The sequence below is a fragment of the Ruditapes philippinarum genome, unplaced genomic scaffold (assembly GCF_026571515.1).
Source record: "Ruditapes philippinarum isolate M1 unplaced genomic scaffold, ASM2657151v2 ctg5449_1_1_1_1, whole genome shotgun sequence".
Lineage (NCBI taxonomy): Eukaryota > Metazoa > Mollusca > Bivalvia > Venerida > Veneridae > Ruditapes > Ruditapes philippinarum.
The window spans coordinates 15,498-38,815 of NW_026860827.1; the positions used below are offsets into that span (position 1 = coordinate 15,498).

Genomic DNA, 23,318 nt, shown 5'->3' on the forward strand with positions numbered 1-23,318 from the left:
CATAAGATCAAAGGTCATGGTCACAATGACCTTAACAATGAAAATTGTGCTTTCTGGAGCATAACGCAAGTTCCATTTGGCTTTAATGTTCAAACTTCATAGGATGATTGCCTGTATTGAATAAAAGATCCATATCTGTTTTGGACCCACAAGGTCAATATCAAATGACCTTAATATTGTTAACAGTTTTACAACCTTCAACCTACATAGGATGATCTCTTATATTGAGTACATTAATTATATGCCCTAAAAAATGGTGCTTTTGAAACAGCAACTGTATATATATGAAGTTTCTTCAGCTATCAAGGAGGATTGCTTTTTAGCTCACCTGAGCTTGCTCAGGGTGAGCTATTAGGATCGGTGAATGTCCGTCGTCCGTCGTACGTCCACAATGGCTTGTGAACACACTAGTGGTCACACTTATGACTCAATCATCATCAAACTTTGTCAGGATGCTTGTTTAGTCAATTGCTCGGATGAGTTCGAAACTGGGTCATTTCGGATGGAAAACTAGGTCAAAGGAGCTAAAAATAGAAAAACCTTGTGAACACTCTAGTGGTCACATTTTTGACCCAATCATCATCAACCTTTGTCAGAATGCTTGTTTAGATTATTGCTTGGATGAGTTCGAACATGGGTCATCTCCGATGAAAATCTAGGTCACAGGAGCTATAAAAAGAAAAACCTTGTGAACACTCTAGTGGTCACATTTTTGAACCAATCATCATCAAACTTGGTCAGAATGCTTGTCTAGTCAATTGCTTGGATGAGTTCAAACATGGGTCATCTCTGATGAAAAACTAGGTCACAGGAGTTAAAAATAGAAAAACCTTGTGAACACTCTAGTGGTCACTTTTTTGAACCAATCATCATCAAACTTTGTCAGGATGCTTGTTTAGATAATTGCGCAGATGAGTTCGAATATGGGTCATCTCTGATGAAAAACTAGGTCACAGGAGCTATAAATAGAAAAACCTTGTGAACACTCTAGTGGTCACATTTTTTACCCAATCATCATCAAACTTAGTGTGGATGCTTGTCTAGTCAACTTGTCTAGTCAATTGCTCAGATGAGTTTGAATATGGGTCATCTCTGATAAAAAACTAGGTCACAGGAGCTAAAAATAGAAAAACCTTTTGAACACTCTAGTGGTCGCATTTTTTACCTAATCATGATCAAACTTTGTCAGGATGCTTGTTTAGATAATTGCTTTGATGAGTTTGCACATGGTTTATCTCCGATGAAAAACTAGGTCACAGGAGCTATAAATAGAAAAACCTTGTGAACACTCTAGTGGTCACATTTTTGACCCAATTATTAAGAAACCTTGTCAGGATGCTTGTTTAGTCAATTGTTTGGATGAGTTCGAACATAGGTCATCTCGGGTGAAAAACTAGGTCACAGGTGCTAAAAATAGAAAAACCTTGCGAACAATCTAGTGGTCACATTTTTGACCCAATCATCATCAAACTTTGTCAGAATGCTTGTCTAGTCGATGCTTGGATAAGTTTGAACATGATTTATCTCGGATGGAACTAGGTCACAGGAGCTATAAATAGAAAAACCTTGTGAACACTCTAGTGTCACATTTTTGACTCAATTATCATCAAACTTGGTCAGGATGCTTGTCTAGGTAATTGCTCGAATGTCAAGCTCGAATATGGGTCACCTGGGGTCAAAAACTAGGTCACACTGCTCAAATATGGATAATCCTTGTTAACACTAGTGGTCACATTTTTGACACTCCTGTCATGAAACTTGGTCAGAACGCTTGTCTAGGTAATTGTTCGGATGAGTTTGACGGGTCAGGTGAGCGATCTAGGGCCATCTTGGCCCTCTTGTTGAAGGAGGTAATACTTTATTTAATTCTCATGTCTTACAACTGCTTCATCCTTACTAAAAAAACAACAAAAAACACTTTAGGGCATATAACGCTCCGCCTAGCGGTGCTCTTGTTATTGTTTGTTTTATTGGATTAAATTTACGGTGTTAGAAATGAGCACCTGCTTGCGAAAGGGTTTATGAGAAGAAATGCGTATCCATTCTGTAAGAAAAGCTATAGGGGAATGGATAAACTCAAGAATATGTGTAATTACAGGGGAATGGGGAACCTGTTGCTGTTGGTACCAGTTTTGACTGGATGACTAAATAACATAGCACCATTCTCATTTTTTTAGTGCCAATGGCGCAAAATCGCTCTGAATATGGAGAGGTTTGTTCAACATTTTAGTTACTTACTGATGACTACCTAAACTTAAAAAATTTGACCTTTGTCTGTCTGCCTGTCTCTTTCCTGAGATCTCTTTGGAAGTACTTGGAACTTTCTGGTAGAGGACTTCTGAATTGCTTGTTACTCTTTTATTCAAGCCATAATGTTCTTTATTTTCTAGGGTAAAGGTGCAAAAGCCTTGCGCAAGAAAGAAAAAAGAAAACTGAGAAAAGCTGAACAGGATCAAAATATTGTTGTTGAAGACACTGAATTACTGAGTAAAGCTCAGTTAAAAAAATTAGTGTAAGTTTTGGCTAAATAACACTTTGGTAACCAATGATTTTGTGGATTGTCAAATGTCTTCTTAATATTATCAGTGATGAGAAGCAAGTTGAAAACAATTTTAAACCAATTTATGTTTTAAACTTAATGAAACACCACCAAATCAGAGGTGTAACTAAGTGTACTCCTGTACGCCCGTGTGTACAAATCAATTCTGTATTCCAAAACAAAACACCTGCACTCAAAATTATAGAAATGTAATAAAAACAGAGGGGGTAGGATGGTCGAGGCACATGCTCATTGTAGACCTACTAATTCTTTCGATTTCAGTAAGTTCAGTAAGTTTTTTCATTCAAATTTATGAAACATTTATTGATCGAATGAGCTAGTGAAATACATACATAAAGCATTTAAATCCACCTTCAGAGCTACATGTATATATCTATAAAAATTGTAGCTACACACAACAACTTTTTATTTTGAATGCTTCTGGTGTTACACACTGATCTATTATCAAGCTATTAAGTGTGTTAATTTATTAAATATGTTATGATATTTAAATATCACGCTCTGCCCTGTGGTGGCTCTTTCACTGTTTTCACACAAATAACAGTCTATCCTGAGGTGAACACTTTGGGGCCACTGGTGTGGAAAATTTGTTACTGTGTGGGAGCATTTGTGTTAACTAAACTTGTTTACATATGTATTTACAGGAGACAGCCAACAAATAATATTCGGCCATCAGGTAAAAGAAAAAGGAAAATGCTGAAAAGATTGAGACATTCACAAAAGGAGGAAAATCACATGGATGGTAGGTTATTTCATTGTAATGAAATATCTTCTTTTTAGCTCATGTGAGCACCAAATGCTCAGGCTTCTGTGTTGGCAGTGTGTTCGTTGTTTGTGGGTTGCCACAATTTCTTTAAACAACAAGTCCTCCTAAACTTCTTAGTTGATTTTGATTAAACTTCACAGAAATAGTCCTTGAAATGTATATAAATGATTCCAGTCTGATGCTTAAGTAGGTCACAGTAGCTAAAAATAAACTTAAAAAATGAAATCTTTAAATAAATAATAAAAATAAAAGCCCTGGGGTCAAAATTGGCCACGCCCCAGGAGGTTATTGTTTTTTATATGCCCGAAAGAATTTTATACCCCCTGGCATCCGTCTGTCCGTCCGTCCGTTAGCAATTTGGTTTCCGGAGCATAACTTAAGTTCCATTTGGCCCACAATATTCAAACTTAATAGGATGATTGTCCATATTGGGTAGAACACCCCTATTGAATTTGGGGTCACAAGGTCAATGGTCAGGGTCATTATTACTTTAAAACTGAAAACAGTTTCCGGAGCATAACTGAAGTTCCATGTGGCCCACAATATAAAAACTTCATAGAATGATTGTCCATATCGGTTAGAAGACCCCTATTGATTTTTGGGTCACAAGTTCAAAGGTTAAGGTCACAATTACCTTAAAACTGAAAACAGTTTCCGGAACATAACTTAAGTTCCATTTGGCCCTGAGTGTTCAAACTTCATAGGGTGATTGTCCATATTGGGTTGAAGACCCCTATTGATTTTGGGGGTCAAAGGTCAAGGTCACTATTACTTTCAAACTGAAAACAGTTTCCGGAGCATAATTTAAGGTCTATTTGGCCCACAATATTCAAACTTCATCGGATAATTGTCCATATTGGGTAGAAGACCCCTATTGATTTTGGGGTCACAAGATCAAAGGTCAAGGTCACTATTACTTTAAAACTGAAAACAGTTTCCAGAACACAACTTAATTTCTATTTGGCCCATAGTTTTCAAACTTCATAGGATGATTGTCCATATTGGGTAGAAGACCCTTATTGATTTTGGGGGTCAAAGGTCAAGGTCACTATTACTTTCAAACTGAAAACAGTTTCCGGAGCATAACTTAAGGTCTATTTGGCCCACAATATTCAAACTTCATGGGATGATTGTCCATATTGGGTAGAAGACCCCTATTGATTTTGGGGTCACAAGGTCAAAGGTCAAGGTCACTATTACTTTAAAACTGAAAACAGTTTCCAGAACACAACTTAATTTCTATTTGGCCCATAGTGTTCAAACTTCATAGGATGATTGTCCATATTGGGTAGAAGACCCCTATTGATTTTGGGGTCACAAGGTCAAAGTTCAAGGTCACTATTACCTCAAAACTGAAAACAGTTTCCAGAGTATAACTTAAGTTCCATTTGGCCCACAATATTCAAACTTTATTGGAGGATTGCTATTTGAAGGAGGTAATACTTTATTTAATTTATGTAATGTCTTACAAATGCTTCATCCTTACTAAAAAAAAAAGCACTTTCGGGCATATAATGCTCCGCCTAGCGGTGCTCTTGTCCATATATGTATATAGTGAAAACTTTAAAAAATCTTCTTTTAAAAGACCCAAAGAGCTAGAGCTTAGATATTTAGCATGAAACATCTTCTAATGGGTGTCTACCAAGTTTGTTCAAATGAATGCCCTGGGATTAAAATTCCCCCGTATTGGTAAAAACTCAGGTAGCTTTGTAGAATGACCTCTAGAGCATGTTGCTGAAAATTGCAAGTTCTGCTTTAGTTTTGTTTAATTAGCTAATTTAGTTTTCCAAATGCACACGGGATTAAGATTGAGTCTCCCTCGGATTTCTGAATACTCAGGAATGTTGTGGCATCATTTAATGATATGTGCCACAGGGGATTCTCTCGATTTTAAATACATGTATGTGGCCATACCACGTGACTTTTCGGGTACGGAGCACGCCGATTTTTCACCCAATTCAGGTATGTTTTTTATTCATAACTTATTTATTACTTAAACGATTTTAATCAAATAAGGCGCAGAGTACCCGTAATTATATCAGCTTGCCACGGTATATCAAAATTCTGAAAATCCCTGAATGGCTTTTGAGAACATTCGAGTACAGTTTTCTTCTTATAGCCGTGGCTGAGGGGAACGGTACACACTCATTTGTCATAACAAGCGATTTCTAGCAAGTCATATGTTTTTTGTCACTATTTCATAGAAAAAACATGTTAAATCTGATATATCTACTATGTATAATAGTATGTTATGTTAAAATGGTATCGAGCACACTGTTATTTCAAAAGATACAGTACACACACAATTTCTGTCTTTGAAATAATTCTAAAATAAAATATATGAAAATTTAATTTAAATTATAATGTGAGTGATTTTTGTGCACCCACTTTAGTGGCGGGTATTTAGATTTACTCTTGTCCGTCCGTCCGCACTTCCTTCTGTCTGTCCATCCATTCTCTTTTGTGTCGCATGTAACTCAGAAAGGATTTGACCTAGAGTCATGAAACTTAACAGGAATGTTGATCAGCATGTGCAGTTGCGCACCTGGGTATTTTCGTGTGGAATTATTCAGTATTTTTAGAGTTATTGCCCTTGACTTAGTAAAAATTTGTAATTTTCAATTTGTGCCTCACGTAACTCAAAAAAGTATTTGACCTAGAGTCATGAAACTTTACAGGAATGTTGATCAGCATGTGCAGTTGCGCACCTGGGTATTTTTGTCTGGATTTATTCAGTATTTTTAGAGTTATTGCCCTTGACTTAGTAAAAATTTGCAATTTTCAACTTGTGTCGCATGTAACTCAAAAATTATTTGACCTAGAGTCATGAAACTTTACAGGAATGTTGATCAGCATGTGTAGTTGTGCATCTGCTTATTTTTGTCTGAATTTATTTAGTATTTTTAGAGTTATTGCCCTTGACTTAGTAAAAAATTGCAATTTTCAACTTGTGTCGCATGTAACTCAAAAAGGATTTGACCTAGAGTCATGAAACTTTACAGGAATGTTGATCAGCATGTGTAGTTGTACACCTGGGTATTTTCGTGTGGATTTATATAGTATTTTTAGAGTTATTGCCCTTGACTTAGTAAAATGTTTGCAATTTTCAACTTGTGTCGCATGTAACTCAGAAAGGATTTGACTTAGAGTCATGAAACTTAACTGGATTGTTGATCAGCATGTGTAGTTGTGCACCTGGGTATTTTGGTGTGGATTTATATAGTATTTTTAGAGTTATTGCCCTTGACTTAGTAAAATATCGCTATTTTCAACTTGTGTCGCATGTAACTCAAAAAGGACTTGGCATAGAGTCATGAAACTTTACAGGAATGTTGATCTGCTTGATAGTTGTGCACCTGGGTATTTTTGTCTGAATTTATTTAGTATTTTTAGAGTTATTGCCCTTGACTTTTTGCAATTTTCAACTTGTGTTGCATGTAACTCAAAAAGGATTTGACATAGAGTCATTAAACCTTACGGGAAGGTTGCTCAGCATGTTTAGTTGTGCACCTTGGGTTTCGCTTGTGGATTTATCCAGTATTTGTAGAGTTATTTCCCTTGACTTAGTAAAAACCTTTTCATTATGTTTTTAGCTCACCAGAGCCGAAGGCTCAGGGTGAGCTATTAGTGTCAAAGGGGGATGCTCCATCGTCCGTCGTCATGCGTCAACAATCGTCTTCTTCTCTGAAACTATTGAGCAGATTTACTTCAAATTTGGTCTGTAGCATCCTTGTGACAGTCACACTTGAATTTGCTCATGTCATTCCAATTGGCCCCTTTTAGGGGTCAGCAGAGCTAAAAATAGAAAAACCTTTAAACATCTTCTTCTACAGAACTAATGGATGGATGATCACAAACTTTGTCTGTAGCATTCTTGGGTAGTCTTTTATCAAGTTTGCTCACATTAATTTGATTGGCCCCTTTTAGGGGTCTCTAGGGCTAAAAATAGAAAAACCTTTAAACATCTTCTTCTACAGAACTAATGGATGGATGATCACTAAACTTTGTCTGTAACATTCTTGGGTAGTCTATTATCAAGTTTGCTCATATGAATTTGATTGGCCCCTTTTAGGGGCCACTAAAGCTAAAAATAGAAAAACCTTTAAATGCTATTTCTACAGAACTAATTGATGGATGATCACCAAACTTTGTCTGTAGCATTCTTAGGTAGTCTTTTATCAAGTTTGCTAATATTATTTTGATTGGCCCCTTTTAGGGGTCTCTGGGACTAAAAATAGAAAAACCTTTAAACATCTTCTCCTACAGAACTAATTGATGGATGATCACCAAACTTTGTCTGTAGCATCTTTATCAAGTTTGCTCATATTAATTTGATTGGCCCCTTTTAGGGGCTGCTAAAGTTAAAAATAGAAATACTGTTAAATGTCTATTTCTAGAGAACTAATTGATGGATGATCACCAAACTTTGTCTGTAGCATTCTTGGGTAGTCTTTTAACAAGTTTGCTAATATTATTTTGATGGGTCTCTAGGGCTAAAAATAGAAAGACCTTTAAACATCTTCTCCTACAGAACTAATTGATGGATGATCACAAACTTTGTCGGTAGCATTCTCGGGTAGTGTTTTATCAAGTTTGCTAATATTATTTTGATTGGCCCCTTTTATGGGCCGCAAAAGCTAAAAATAGAAATACCTTTAAATGTCTATTTCTAGAGAACTAATTGATGGATGATCACCAAAGTTTGTCTGTAGCATTCTTGGGTAGTCTTTTATCAAGTTTGCTCATATGAATTTGATTGGCCCCTTTTAGGGGCCGCTATAGCTAAAAATAGAAACTACAGAACTAATGGATGGATGATCACCAAACTTTGTCTGTAGCATTATTAGGTACTCTTTTATTAAGTTTGCTCAAAATAATTTGATTGGCCCCTTTTAGGGGCCGCTAAAATTAAATAAAGAAAAACGTTTAAACATCTTCTCCTTTAGAACCAATTGATGGATGATCACCAAACTTTGTCTGTAGCATTCTTGGGTACTCTTTTATCAAGTTTGCTTATATTAATTTGATAAGCCCCTTTTAGGGGCCACTAAAGCTAAAAATAGAAAAAGCCTTCGAACATCATTTCCTACTGAAATAATTGATAGATGATCACCAAACTTTGTAGTATTCTTAGGTAGTATTTTATCAAGTTTGCTCATATTAATTTCATTAGCCCCGTTTAAGCTAAAACTTAAATACCCCAGGTCATGGCATTTCTTCAAATTATTGTTTAAACATATTCTATGCTCAAATTTAATGTTAGAATATATTAGGGGCCACTAAAGCTAAAAATAAAAATACATTCCAACACTGAAAAGCAGTTGTTTCTGGTGAGCGACTCTGGGCCATCATGGCCATCTTGTTTTTATTTCTTCCCGAGTGCTTTAGTTAGAATCAACCAACTTTACAGGAATAATGATCAACATCACTAAATTACAGGAATAATGATCAACATTACTGTGAAGCCCTGCACCTTGGACTTTGCATGTGGATTTTTTTCAGTTTTGTTAGAGTTATTGCCCTTGACTTACAGAAGTGAAAATTTGCAATTTTCAGCTTGTTCATGCATAGCTCAAAAAGTATTTGACTTGTAGGCCTGAAAGTTTACAAAAATGTTGGTCAGCATGTGTACTTATGCACCTTTGGGTTTGCTTGTGGATTTATTCAGTATTAGTAAAGTTCTTGCCCTTTACTTAGTAAAAGATTTTTATGCCCCCACAATTTTGGAGCATATAGCGTTGCACTTGTCCGTCCGTCAGTCCGTCCGTCCGTCAGTCCCGAAATCTTGTGAACGCAACTCCTCTTAAACCGGATGGCAGATTTTGCTTAAACTTACAGGGATGAACAACCTTAATGTGTAGATGGTAGTAAAGGAAGGAATTTTCGCTGCGACCAAATTTAACAGAATTATGGCCCTTTGTTGATTTTTTCACTATATACTATGTAGAAATTTTGTGAACGCAACTCCTCTTAAACCGGATGGCAGATTTTGCTTAAACTTACAGAGATGAACAACCTTAATGTGTAGATGGTAGTAAAGGAAGGAATTTTTGCTGCGACCAAATTTAACAGAATTATGGCCCTTTGTTGTATTTTTTCACTATATACTATGTAGAAATTTTGTGAACACAACTCTTAAACCGGATGGCAGATTTTGCTTAAACTTACAGGGATGAACAACCTTAATGTGTAGATGGCAGTAAAGGAAGGAATTTTTGCGTGCGACCAAATTTAACAGAATTATGGCCCTTTGTTGATTTTTTCACTATATACTATGTAGAAATTTTGTGAATGCAACTCCTCTTAAACCGGATGGCAGATTTTGATTAAACTTACAGGGATGAACAACCTTAAGGTGTAGATGGTAGTAAAGGAAGGAATTTTCGCTGCGACCAAATTTTACACAATTATGGCCCTTTGTTGATTTTTTCACTATATACTATGTAGAAATTTTGTGAATGCAACTCCTCTTAAACCGGATGACAGATTTTGCTTAAACTTCCAGGGATGAACAACCTTAATGTGTAGATGGCAGTAAAGGAAGGAATTTTTGCAGCAACCAAATTTAACAGAATTATGGCCCTTTGTTGATTTTTTCATTATATACTATGTAGAAATTTTGTGAACGCAACTCCTCTTAAACCGGATGGCAGGTTTTACTTAAACTTCCAGGGATTAACAACCTTAATGTGTAGATGGTAGTAAAGGAAGGAATTTTTGCTGCGACCAAATTTAACAGAATTATGGCCCTTTGTTGATTTTTAGTTTTCAACTTGTGGCACATGTAGTCCAAAAAATATTTGACCTAGAGTCATAAGATTGACAGAACAGTGGCGTGTGGGGGCATCCGTGTCCTATGGACACATTTCTAGTTAGTTTTCAACTTGTTGCACATGATTGTAGTCCAAAAAATATTTGACCTAGAGTCATAAGATTGACAGAACAGTGGCGTGTGGGGGCACCCGTGTCCTATGGACACATTTCTAGTTTTTTCATAGTTATACATTTTATCGATTTAAACAAGAACCCTGGGACCTGTTTTGCAATGTATTATTATGCTTACTTTAAATGTTAATATGTGTTTGTGTATTATATTTCAAGAGATCATGCTTAACATTTACAACCTCCATGTAATTGTCCTATTTAAAATCACCTAGGGTATGTTAAACACTTCGATTTCACAGAATCAGGTAGTTGCGTTTAAAATAATTGTTCTATAGAAAAAAATGTTGCTAAATGCTGTGTTTATTATACCCCCACAAACGAAGTTTAGGGGGGGGTATATAGGAGTCAGCTTGTCTGTCGGTTGGTTGGTCGGTCGGCCGTCGGTCGGTCCACATCATGGTTTCCGGACGATAACTAGAGTTTAGAATGAGGTATTGTAATCAAACTTGGTATATAGCAACCTTATGTGGAGACTCCAGTTGGTATTGCATTTGGACCCCCTGGGGTCAAGGTCACCGTTACTAAAAATAGAAAAATGGTCTCCAGACAATAACTAGAGTTAGGATATCAAACTTTGCGTATAGCAAGCTTATATGAAGTCATGGGTTGGTATTGCATTTGGGCCCCCTGGGGTGAAGGTTATGGTCACCATTACTAAAAATAGAAAAATGATTTCCGGACAAAAACTAGAGTTAGGAATGAGATATTGTTATCAAACTTGGTGTATAGCAAGCTTATATGAAGACCCGGGTTGGTATAGCATGTGGACCCCCTGTGGTCAAGGTCACTGTTACTAAAAATAGAAAAATGGTTTCCGGACAATAACTAGAGTTAGGAATGAGATATTGTAATCAAATTTGGTGTATAGGAATCTTATATGAAGACCTGGGTTGGTATTGCATTTGGACCCCCTGGGGTCAAGGTCACCGTCACCATTACAGTGTTACTAAAAATAGAAAAATGGTTTCTGGGCAATTACTAGAGTTAGGAATGAGATATTGTAATCAAACTTGGTGTATATTAAGCTAATATGAAGACCCCGGCTGGTATTGCATTTGGACCTTCTTGGGTCAAGATCAAGGTCACCATTATTAAAAATAGAAAAATGGTTTCTGGATAATAACTGGAGTTAGGAATGAGATATTATAATCAAACTTTGGTTATACATGTAGCAATTTGGAGACCCCAGTTGGGATTATAATAAATTGAAATATTTCTTTGTACACAGTTGATAGTTTGCGTTTAAATTTTTCTTCAGACTATTTATTTTTCAAAAAGTCAAAGTTGCTGGTGGGGGTATTAATCACCTTCAGTGATAGGTCTAGTTGCTGTTGTTGTTATGCCCCCGGGCATATAGTAATAGAACCGTCGAGCAAACATTTTGGGTTTAGGGGCTATATAACAGTAAAGAGAACAAAAGACAACATTAGGTTCATTCGGTGATCAAAGGGTTTAGGGGCTAGTAGCCCTTAAGAAGACAAAGAAAATAACAAAGAAAATAGCCCCTAAACCCAAAATGTTGGAATGTCCGTCTGTCTGTACGAGGTTAACCTAGAACAGCAAGTTGGATTTTTCTTAAGTTCTACCTGTACCAATGGCTTCTAAGTTTACACACTTACTAATCAATACAAAGTACATGATCTGGGCAAGTTACATAACTCTGGCTTTCATATTTACCAAGTTATTGCCCTTTTCAGCACTTAGAAAATGAATAATGGTTAACCTAAAACGGCAAGTTGGAAATATCTTAAGTTCTATCTATACTAATGACTTTATAATTTCCACACTTACTTATCAATACAAAGTACATGATATTGCCAAGTTATATAACTGTGTCATCCATATTTCCCAGTTATTTCCCTTTTTTCACTTTGAAAATAGGGCCTTGTCTGGTTAACCTATTTCGGCAAGTTGGATTTATCCTAAATTTCTCCTAATTACTTAATTTCTTTAATATCTTTCATATTTAGTAGGTGGATACCTTTGATGATCCTCTAATTTTTTGTGGAGTAAGCGGTCTCTAGGTTCAAGGTCAAGGTCACTGGTTTAAAAAATAAATATAAACATTTTTGCTCATACAGCCTTTATTTTTTAGTTGATGTCTTAGTTTAATACAAACATGCCAATTGAGGTCCTCCTTCTTTTTGGGTGTAGTAAGGGGTCATTTGGGTCAAGGTCAATGTTACCAATGTCAAGGTCACCAATGTTAAAAATAGATTTTTACATTTTTACAGGTGTATTGACCTTATTCTATAGACAGATGTTATTTATAATTGATAGAAACATAAACTTTGATGGAGTTAGTGGTCAGTTGGGTCAAGGTCACCAGTGCTAAAAATAGATTTTTACACATTTGCTCATACAGCCTTTATTAAGTGACAGATATATTTTATATTTGGTAGGAAGATAACTTGCATGGTATTCATCCTTTTGATTGGGGTAGGGATCAGTGGGTCAAGGACACTTGTGCTAAAAACAGATTTTTACACTTTTGCCCATACAGCTTTTATTTATTGACAGATGTATTTTATATTTGATAGGAAGATAACTTGCATGGTATTCTTCCTTTGGATGGAGTAAGGGGTCAAGGTCACCAGTGCTAATAATAAATTATTACACTTTTGCCCATACAGCCTTTATTTATTGACAGATTTATTTCATATTTGGTAGGAAGATAACTTACATGGTATTCTCCTTTTGGATAGAGTTAGGGGTCAGTTTGGTCAAGGTCACCAGTGCTCATAATAGATTTTTTACACTTTTGCCCATACAGCCTTTATTTAATGACAGATGTATTTCATATTTGGTAGGAAGATAACTTGCATGAAGTTGAATATTTTTCAACTTCACAAGTCAGAGCAATGACTTGGCAACTTATATTTTTCACAATTACAAAATGCCATGACTTTGTCAAGCTATATAAAGCCCTTCTCACACAGGACACACGGCTTACACGGTTGGCCACCCGTGTAAACCGTACATACAACCGAACTAACCGTAGCGTTATCCGAGTTACAATCGGGCCATTCGAGTGTAGCCGTGTATGATTTATTAAACTTTTAAAAAAACTGGTACGGATGCCATGTCCGTGTATGACCGTATAAGCGACCGTAAGAGACCGTGTGAGACCGTATATACAGCCGTATGTGAAGTCCAATCCACGAGTGAGCCCAACCGTATTAATGTCGTATATAAATCGTATGGAATCGTACGAGACCATCCCAAGTCCTACATCCAACACCCGATTAACACCCGAATGTCACAAGATCACGGTACGATTCAAACGAGTGCACACACGGTTTCATACGATCGCCATACGACCAATACGGTTCATATACGAAACATACATGGCCGACACGGTAAAGTACGGGTATACAGGGTCTCACACGGCCTCGTACGTTCTAACACGGCCTCAGCAAGAAAGTTACAAAAACACAACTAACTGCTGCTACCCTACCAAAAGTACTTGCTGCATCACACTAGAATGTATCCAAAGAAGAAGGTTTGGACGCATACAAGGAATACAAGAAAAGCCATCCAGGCCCACCGACCACTCCAACTTATTGACTCTGATAAGCTGGAGGACCAACCGACAATAACCATGTCTCCCAGGGATTCAAACTCCAATGCCAGCTCGGTGGACCCTCCAGCAACCGCTGCACCACAGAAAAAAAGACACATTCATTTTATATTTTTTCACCATTTTATTCATTTATTGATGTTAATGATCTATATATAGGTGTTCTTCGCTGAAATTTCGAAAATTCATGAAGCCAAGTCATCAAAATGGGTTAATTTATATCAAAACATACACAAATGTGTGATATTTCGAGCCTGACTCGAACAAAAGTCAGCGGGACCCTATGTAAACCCTGTGAAAATCGAGTAAAAGTCGTGTTTAACCGTACCAGACCGTACTTGGAACTGTACAACAGTCGTATGTATTCGTATGCAAATCGTGTTCAAACCTTGCTTGACCGAGTAATTCCGTGCTCAATTCGTACATACTCGTGCTATATTTGAGTCTAATTCGTGCCAACTAATCCACAAGCACGGCTGGAGCTCAAAACTCGTACCAGTCAACCCGTGTATAACCGAGTATACCGTATGGGAATCGTGTGTCCAACCGTGTTTTGTGTGAGACGGGTGAGCTTTTGTGATCGCTTTTCGTCCGTCCGTCGTCCGTCCGTCCGTAAACTTTTACTTTAAATGACATCTCCTCATAAACCACTAAGCCAATTTCATCCAAACTTCACAGGAATGTTCCTTTGGTGGTCACCTTTAAAAATTGTTCAAAGAATTTAATTCCATGCAGAACTCTGGTTGCCATGGCAACCGAAAGAAAAAACTTTAAATATCTTCTTTTAAAAAATCCTAAGAGCTAGAGCTTAGATATTTGGCATGAAACATCTTCTAGTGAGTGTCTACCAAGTTTGTTCAAATTAAATCCCTGGGGTCAAAATTGGCCCCGCCCCGGGGGGTCATTGTTTTTCCCTATATGCATATAGTAAAAACTGAAAAGAATCTTCTTTTAAAGAACCCAAAGAGCTAGAGCTAAGATATTTAGCATGAAACATTTTCTAATGGGTGTCTACCAAGTTTGTTCAAATAAAAGTCCTAGGGTCAAAATTGGCCCCGCCCCGGGGGGTCATTGATTTTCCCTATATGCATATAGTAAAAACTTAAAAAATCTTCTTTGAAAAAACCCAAAGAGCCAGAGCTAAGATATTCAGCATGAAACATGTTCTAATGAGTGTCTACCAAGTTTGTTCAAATAAAAGCCCTGGGGTCAAAATTGGCCCCGCCCCAGGGGGTCATTGATTTTCCCTATATGCATATAGTAAAAACTTAAAAAATCTTCTTGTAAAGAACTCAAAGAGCGAGAGCTAAGATATTTAAAATGAAACATGTTCTAATGGGTGTCTACCAAGTTTGTTCAAATTAAAGCCCTGGGGTCAAAATTAGCCCCGCCCCGGGGGTCATTGATTTTCCTTATATGTGTATAGCAAAACTTAAAAAAATCTTCTTTGAAAAAACCCAAATAGCTAGAGTTTAGATATGAGGCATGAAACATCTTCTAGTGAGTGTCTACAAAATTTGTTCAAATAAAAGCCCTGGGGTCAAATTGGCTCCGCCCTGGGGGGGGGTCATTGATTTTCCCTATTTGCATATAGTAAAAATTTAAAAAATCTTCTTTAAAAAAATCCAAATAGCTAGAGTTTAGATATTAAGCATGAAACATCTTCTAGTAAGTGTCTACAAAGTTTGTTCGAATAAAAGCCCTAAGGTCAAAACTGGCCCCGCCCCAAGGGTGTCATTGTTTTTAACTATATGTGTATAGTAAAAACTTAAAAATCTTCTTTTAAAAAACCCAATGAGCTAGAGCTTAGATGATTAGCATGAAATATCTTCTTATGGATGTCTACCAAGTTTGTTCAAATAAAAGCCCTTGGGTGAAAATTGGCCCTGCCAGGGGATGGGGGAGGAGAGATCATTGTTTTTCATTATATGTGTGTAGTAAAAACTTAACATTGTGAAATAAAAACTTAACATTGTGAAACATCTTCTAATGAGTGTCTTCCAAGTTTGTTCAAATAAAAGCCCTGGGGTTTAAACTGGCCCCACTCCGGGGCCCTATATACAGGTGAGCGACCTCAGGGCCATCAGGATGGCCCTCTTGTTGTATAGTGCCACCAATGCTGTTTCCAGTGTTATAACTGTAGTAAATAGGCTATAAGGCTTATGATTTGAACTCAGGACATCTCTCTTCCTAAATGAGCGTGTAACCCCTCGACCACGGGGATTTAAAGATAGCAGCCTGAAGACAACCATATCATTCTAAATTAGGGTTTGTAACCCTTATTTAATTTCGTTTAACACTGATGTAAATAATCATGAAGCTTAATATTACATGTATATCTGTAAAGAATTACACAATATTTGAAATCTTTGACCAATCGGGAACTACTTTTTCTTACCCCTAGAAGGCTTGAAAATTAATGCGCCTGACACTTGACAATCTTTATCTCCCCTTATTTTTTTGGCGTTAGAGTACTTAGAAAGGTAAGTACCGCTTCGAGGAGTTCGGACTACTTTCTGATTTAGCAAATAAGCATATAGAGTCTGTAATTTCGCTACCATTATTTGTTTGGTCTGGCGACCGAAACAAATAAAAATGTAGTTGCCATGGCTTAAATTTTTATTGTTTAAAGACATGAAGCTTAAAAAAAACACTTTTAATTCAGGTAATATAGGTCATTTTTGGTTTGGTTTCACAGCTCACCAAAACTGACATGATCATGTGGCGACTTTCCAGTTTTACAAGTGCCCCTTTGGGTATAGATAAAGGAACGAACGGGCACCTGAGTAGAACGACCAACGTTCTGCACGGTAGTTAAAAAAAACTTTCTTACATAAAAAATTGAAACATTGAAGTCACTTATGGTCTCGTACCTACTTCATGTAGTATATAAAACAGAACGCAGCCTCCAAAATCCATAGCATTTGATTGACAAAATGAGTATTATTAAAATATCATTTTATTTTAAACACAAACATGCAAGCACACATATCCATGAACTCATGTTTTTAAAGCATCTTTAAATGAAAGTCCAAGATAGGCATAACTTTACTAAAATTTCTTACATGTATATGTAACAAGGTTACCTTGTATAAACTACGTTACGTTATATAACAGGTCTTATTCCCATATGGGTTCTTCAAATTATCCGACTTTTAATTTTGATTGCATGTAAAACTGTGGAATATCTTTGTCCATATGTAGATAATTTGATAAATGTAAATACATGCAGTTAGTTTTGGGACCCTGGCAGATGTTTCATACCAAATATCATGTGGCAGAAAAATACTTTAAACTTTCCGTGATTTAAAAAATCAACTTGCATCAAAACCAGCGTTTTTTCTCCAAATTTGATTATTTAAACAACATTTTGCAAGGAACATATATTTCCAACTTACTCCTAACTTCTTGTTATCATGAAGCTTAATATTACATGTATATCTGTAAAGAATTACACAATATTTGAAATCTTTGACCAATCGGGAACTACTTTTTCTTACCCCTAGAAGGCTTGAAAATTAATGCGCCTGACACTTGACAATCTTTATCTCCCCTTATTTTTTTGGCGTTAGAGTACTTAGAAAGGTAAGTACCGCTTCGAGGAGTTCGGACTACTTTCTGATTTAGCAAATAAGCATATAGAGTCTGAAATTTCGCTACCATTATTTGTTTGGTCTGGCGACCAAAACAAATAAAAATGTAGTTGCCATGGCTTAAATTTTTATTGTTTAAAGACATGAAGCTTAAAAAAAACACTTTTAATTCAGGTAATATAGGTCATTTTTGGTTTGGTTTCACAGCTCACCAAAACTGACATGATCATGTGGCGACTTTCCAGTTTTACAAGTGCCCCTTTGGGTATAGATAAAGGAACGAACGGGCACCTGAGTAGAACGACCAACGTTCTGCACGGTAGTTAGAAAACTTTCTTACATAAAAAATTGAAACATTGAAGTCACTTATGGTCTCGTACCTACTTCATGTAGTATATAAAACAGAACGCAGCCTCCAAAATCCATAGCATTTGATTGACAAAATGAGTATTATTAAAATATCATTTTATTTTAAACACAAACATGCAAGCACACATATCCATGAACTCATGTTTTTAAAGCATCTTTAAATGAAAGTCCAAGATAGGCATAACTTTACTAAAATTTCTTACATGTATATGTAACAAGGTTACCTTGTATAAACTACGTTACGTTATATAACAGGTCTTATTCCCATATGGGTTCTTCAAATTATCCGACTTTTAATTTTGATTGCATGTAAAACTGCGGAATATCTTTGTCCATATGTAGATAATTTGATAATTTAAATACATGCAGTTAGTTTTGGGACCCTGGCAGATGTTTCATACCAAATATCATGTGGCAGAAAAATACTTTAAACTTTCCGTGATTTAAAAAATCAACTTGCATCAAAACCAGCGTTTTTTCTCCAAATTTGATTATTTAAACAACATTTTGCAAGGAACATATATTTCCAACTTACTCCTAACTTCTTGTTTGTTTTTTATATTCATACTAGGTTTAGACAGTCATTTATATATTCCAACAAATAAATTAAATGAAAGAATAATTTTTGCGCGACGTACTCACAAAATCTTCTTTTCTTTTTTGAATAATCCTGTTTTCATCAAACTGTAAGCATAATGATACATTGCAAAACAGGTCCCAAGGTTCTCATTTAAATTAATAAAATGTATAACTATGAAAAAAAATCACTCACATTATAATTTGAATTAAATTTTCATATATTTTATTTTAGAATTATTTCAAAGACAGAAATTGTGTGTGTACCGTATTTTTTTAAATAACAGTGTGCTCCGTACCATTTCAACATAACTTTATGAAAATATGCTTAAACATCACTGCATTTACACGATACATTGGACATAGTAAATATATCAGATTTAACATGTATTTTTCTATGAAATAGTGACAAAAAACATATGACTTGCTTGTTATGACAAATGAGTGTGTACCGTTCCCCTCGGCCCCGGCTATGAGAAGAAAACTGTACTCGAATGTTCTCAAAAACCATTCAGGGGTTTTCAGAATTTTGATATACCGTGGAAAGCTGATATAATTACGGGTACTCTGCGCCTTATCTGATCAAAATCGGGTGAGTAATAAATAATAAAAAACATACTTGAATCAGGTAAAAATCGCGTGCTCCGTACCCGAAAAGTCACGTGGTAGGGCCACATTGATTTATAGAGTAGAAAGGAAAACCCTATAAATTATGATTCATCATGGAAGATATTTAAAGGGTTTTTGTCTGTTTTGAGAAGTGAAAAAACTGTAATGTCTGTGAAAATGTTGATTTTTTTTTTTTTTTTTTTTTTTTTTTTTTGAGGCCCCAACTGGGTAACCCCGTTTATTCACCCGAGGGTCGGGGTCATCCCCTTAATTATACATGTATATCACACATTTTCTCATTTTTATATGAAATATTTAGCTTATTCACGTAACCCACATTTTATGCCCCCACAAAGTGGGAGCATATAGCGTTGCACTTGTCCGTCCGTCTGTCCGTCCGTAAGTCCGTACGTCCCGAAATCTTGTAAACGCAACTCTTCTTAAACCGGATGGCAGATTTTGCTTAAACTTACAGGGATGAACAACCTTAATGTGTAGATGATAGTAAAGGAAGGAATTTTTGCTGCGACCAAATCTAACAGAATTATGGCCCTTTGTTTTTTTTCAAAATTGATTTTTGTCCAGAGCATAACTCCAAAAGCCTTTGAGATATCAACATGAAACTTCATAGGTGCATAGATCTCACTCAGGAGATGTGCAGTGCACAAGAATGATAACTCTACCTTTCATAATTTTTGAGTTATTGCCCTTTGTTATTTTTCATACTTAATTTTTCACCTGAGCGGAGCATAACTCAAAAAGTGTTTGAGATATCAACATGAAAGGTCATAGGTGGATAGATCTTATTGAGGAGGAATGTTGTGCGCAAGAATGATAACTCTTCCCTATACAATTTTTGAGTTATTGCCCTTTGTTCTTTTTCATGCTATTTTGTCCAGAGCTTATCTCAAAAAGTATTTGAGGTATCAACTTGAAACTTCAAAGGTAGATGGATCTTATTGAGGAGGAGTGCAGTGCTTAAGAATGATAACTCTACCCTGCATTATTTTTGAGTTATTGCCCTTTGTTATTTTTCAAGATTAATTTTTGTCCAGAGCATAACTCAAAAAGCCTTTGAGATATCAAAATGAAACTTCATAGGTGCATAGATCTCACTCAGGAGGTGTGCAGTGCACACAAATGATAACTCTACCTTTTATAATTTTTGAGTTATTGCCCTTTGTTATTTTTCATACATAATTTTTCACCCGAGTGGAGCATAACTCAAAAGTGTTTGAGATGTCAACATGAAATGTCATAGGTGGATAGATTTTATTGAGGAGGAATGCTGTGCAAAAGAATGATAACTCTTCCCTGTACAATTTTTTAGTTATTGCCCTTTGTTCTTTTTCATACTATTTTGTCCGGAGCTTATCTCAAAAAGTATTTGAGGTATCAACTTGAAACTTCATAGGTGGATGGATCTCATTGAGGAGGAGTGCAGTGCACAATAATGATAAATTTACCCTGCATAAATGTTTAGTTATTGCCCTTTTTCATTTTTCAAAATTAATTTTTGTCCAGAGCATAACTATAGATCTAACTCAGGAGGTGTGCCGTGCACAAGAATGATATCTCTTCCTTTTATAATTTTTGAGTTATTGCCCTTTCTTATTTTTCATACTTAATTGTTCAATTCAATTTTTTTCTCAAAAAGTATTTGAGGTATCAACTTGAAACTTCATAGGTGGATAGATTTTACTGAGGAGGGATGCAGCGCACAAGAATGATAACCTACCCTGCATTATTTTTCAGTTATTGCCCTTTGTTTTTTTCAGCCATCAGTATTCACATAGGTTTCAAATCTGTAATCACTATAGCCATCAGTTTTCATTACCAAAAGGCCTCTTAAAATGAAATTATTCTGCTCTACTACATATACATTCTTCCAATGAGCAAACACATTGGCGGGGGATGGCCATGTTGACATGGCTCTTGTTCTACTTATTCATGATGCCACCGCAGCATCTGCGATGAGGTGGCATATAGCGATTCACCTGTTTGTTTGTGTGTGTGTTTGTTTGTGTGTGTGTGTTCTATAGATTATATAGTGAACTTAAAAATCTTCTTGTGAAAAACCACTTGTCCAATTTCAACCAAACTTGGGTGAAGGGCTTCCAAAGTTGTTCAAAGAATTTCATTCCATGCAGAAATCTTAAACCAAAAGGAATTATAAGAATAAATTAAAAAAAATCTTCTTGTAAAGACCCAAAAGGTTTAGAGCTTAGATATTTTGCATAAGGCATTGTCTGGTAGACCTCTACCAAGATTGTTCAAATTATAGCCCTGGGGTCAAAATTGGCTTCGCCCCCGGGGGTCATTGATTTTCACTATATGTACATATAGAAAAAACTTAAAATACCTTCTTGTCTTGGAGGTTTGATATTTGGTATATGATATCATCTATAGGTACTTATATGTATATAGTAAAAACTTAAAAAAATTTATCTTCTCGAAATTTACAAATGCTAGATGTTAGATATTTTGCATTTTGTAGTGAACCTCTATCAAGATTGTTCAAATTTTGCCTCTAGTGTCAAAATTAGCCCCGCCCTGGGGGTCATAGGTTTTCCTTATATGTATATAGTAAAAAATAAAAAAATCGTCTTCTCTAAATTGACAAAGGCTGGAGGTTAGATATTTTGCAAGAAGCATTGTGTATTGAACCTCTACCAAGATTGTACAAATTTTAGCCCTGGAGTCAAAATTGGCCCCACCCCGGGGGTCATTGATTTTCACTATGTACATATAGTAAAAATTTAAAAAATCTTCTTGTCTGAAAGTACAAGGCTTAGAACTTTGATATTCTTCTCTGAATTGACAAAGGCTAGAGGTTAAATATTTGGCATGAGACTTTGCGTAGTGAACCTCTACCAAGATTGTTCAAATTATAGCCCTGGGGTCAAAATTAGCCCCCACCCGGGGCCATTGATTCTCATTATGTACACATAGTAAATCAGAAACTAAAACAAATGTTTTCTGAATTGGAGAAAGCTAAGGCTTAGATATTTGACATGAAACGTTTTTTGGTGGACCTGTATCAAAATTGTTTTGAATTAAACCCTTGGATTAAAATTTTGCATTGCCCAAGGGGACAGTGACCTACTTTCTTGTCCTTGGATGTACAGCTATGAAATTTTGACCATGTGCACAGTTTTAGTTGTAAAATTGAACTTTGATATCAGGTGACCTAGATTTTGATGATGTGACCTACTTTCTTGTCCTTTGATGTACTGCTTTGAAATTTGAACCATGTGCACAGATTAAGATGCAAAGTGAACTTTGATATCAGCTGACCTAGAGTTTAATAAAGTGTCTTACTGTGTTGTCCTTTGATGAAGTCATGAAATTTAATCATGAAATGTGACCTTCACAACCAAATTCACTAGACTCAACTGTCTGTCGGGCTTTTGTCCATTTCCCAATTTACGAAACCATAATACTTTGAAAATAGATAGAAAAACTGTTAATAATTATTAACACTTTGACTTATTTATGTTGTCATTAAATTTGCAAGTTGTAAATATAGGTAATGAAGGTTGTATGCCACTATGTAAATTTTAGAATTAATTTGGTTGCTGATCAATGCCCCCCCCCCCATAGTCATCCTGAGAAAATTTGATCTTTCAATTATCTGTTGTATAAACATAATTTCCTTATTTAGGCAGTTCATTCATGTCATCTACAATTGCCTTATTGAATTTGCTTATATTTTACATTTTCTTAATTATAGTTGAGGTTGCAAGTGGTGCTGGTGGTGGAAGAAGGTCAAAGGTCAAGGACATTGCCATGAAACCAAATGAAGAAATGTGTGACAATGAATAGACAACAAAAGATGCTTAAATGTCATGATCTGTTGATAATCTACTTTAAAAGGATTTACTGTTAAAGTACTACTTAAGCTAACAATTAACACTTCTTTATAAAGACTAGATTTGAAATACATTTCTTTCAGGACTTTCATTTATTCTGTACCATAATCATATGATAAAGAGATTATCATTTTTTCTTTTTTGAATGTTTTTAGCTTTAAACTTTTGTCATGGCAAGTTGTCCATCCTCATTTGTTCATAGTTGGCCACAATTTCTTTTAACAACATCTCCGAAACCACCAAACTTCACAGGAATGACCTTAAGTAGTCATCTAAAAAAGTTATATAAAAGTTTCATTCTGACACATGCTTAGGTCACAGGAGCAAAAATAGACTTTAAAAAAGATATCTTTTAAAAGTGTGTAAGACAAAAACCCTTTTAGACAAAATCCCTCCCATCCAAAAATGACAGGGTGGACAAAAGCCCTCCTGTGAAAATGACATGGTG

General features: G+C 35.8%; 1 long non-coding RNA gene across 1 annotated transcript; it reads left to right on the top strand.

Moving 5' to 3' along the window:
• Window positions 1–2,353: 2,353 nt before the first annotated feature.
• LOC132713497 (uncharacterized) lies at window positions 2,354–23,003 on the top strand. Its single transcript, XR_009623453.1, has 3 exons — window positions 2,354–2,512; window positions 3,205–3,302; window positions 22,732–23,003. It is a non-coding gene; the product is annotated as an uncharacterized LOC132713497 (long non-coding RNA).
• Window positions 23,004–23,318: the final 315 nt, after the last annotated feature.